The sequence below is a fragment of the Pangasianodon hypophthalmus genome, chromosome 28, assembly GCF_027358585.1.
Source record: "Pangasianodon hypophthalmus isolate fPanHyp1 chromosome 28, fPanHyp1.pri, whole genome shotgun sequence".
In the NCBI taxonomy this organism is placed as follows: Eukaryota; Metazoa; Chordata; class Actinopteri; order Siluriformes; family Pangasiidae; genus Pangasianodon; species Pangasianodon hypophthalmus.
Window position 1 is genome coordinate 1329852 of NC_069737.1, and position 1197 is coordinate 1331048.

The 1197-nt window shown below is 33.1% G+C and overlaps 1 long non-coding RNA gene across 1 annotated transcript in view; it reads left to right on the plus strand.

Moving 5' to 3' along the window:
• Nucleotides 1-229: 229 nt before the first annotated feature.
• The window catches only part of LOC128317671 (uncharacterized), a 2548-nt gene continuing 1580 nt past the window's right edge, over nt 230-1197 (plus strand). The window contains exon 1 of the long non-coding RNA XR_008301210.1: nt 230-275. This is a non-coding gene — a long non-coding RNA (uncharacterized LOC128317671). The remainder of the gene's footprint in view (nt 276-1197) is intronic.

Genomic DNA, 1197 nt, shown 5'->3' on the forward strand with positions numbered 1-1197 from the left:
TAATCCTGGTGGGATGATTAAAGCCGATTAAACACCTTCAGGTCATCAGGTGGTGTCTAATCTGCAGTAAGTGCTCCAACTCGACTCTGAGCTTGTGAAATGGCCGTTAAAGCTTCAGAGCGTTGGGACACTTTCTGCAACGCGCTGGCGGGGATTAGCTGGTGAGAGGGCGGAGGTTCCTGCGAAGCATCGACAGAATCACACACATCACACTTTACACTTTACACAACAAAGTCCTGAGTCTCCACTTTTCTTAGCCGATTGAACAGATTCATGTAAGTCCTCAGAATCCAATTATATTTTATGGCTAATTTTTGGGCTTTGGGAATCTTCTTTAAGCCTCTTCTTCTTTATTTATTTATTTATTATTATTTTTTTTTTAAATAAGCCAGATTTAAATTCAATTTATATTATTAGAGAAGATTAATATATACTACTGACTCACATTTTTCTTTCTCTTTAATGTACAGAATATTTCATGAGAGTTAGTTTTAGTCTTTGGCGATCCAGGAGTGACCCTCTGTGGTGAAATCTGGTACCTGCATACACAGAACAAGATTTAGATTTATTATTTATTGTAGTAAAATTCATGTTTTATACAATACAGTTTGCAAAATCTCAATATTGTGTTACATTCAGTTCCTTAAAGCGTCTTCGCTTCTCAATGACGCCATTCTGCAAAACAGAAGCATTCTGAACAAGTTTTCCAGTGTTTCTTCTCTCTATTCTCTATTTTATTAATGATTTTAAAGCTGTTGATTTATTACTGCCACAAAAAGAAAAAAAAAACTTTTTAACACATTTTCCCAGAGCTTATTCTTTTATTTAGTTATTTATCGTTTGCGCCATTATTACTGCCACAACAAAACCATTTTTCCCAGTGTTTATTCTTCTTATTTATTTATTTATTTATTTATTTACTGTTACAACAGAAATTTCTCAGCATGTTTTCCTGGTGCTTATTTTTAATACCACTGATTTATTACTAACACAAAAAACCATTCTGAAGATTTCTCAGAGCTTATTCTCAATTGTTTTACTCCGTATTTGGCATTCTGTGATTTATTACTGAAACGTTTTTAAACCATTTTTTTCCCAGTAATTTGATTATTTATTTATTTAATTTTTTTGAGTGTTCGACAAATAATGTTTTATCTGCAGCATCGCAGCACTTTCACTAGCAAAATGTGTGAATGT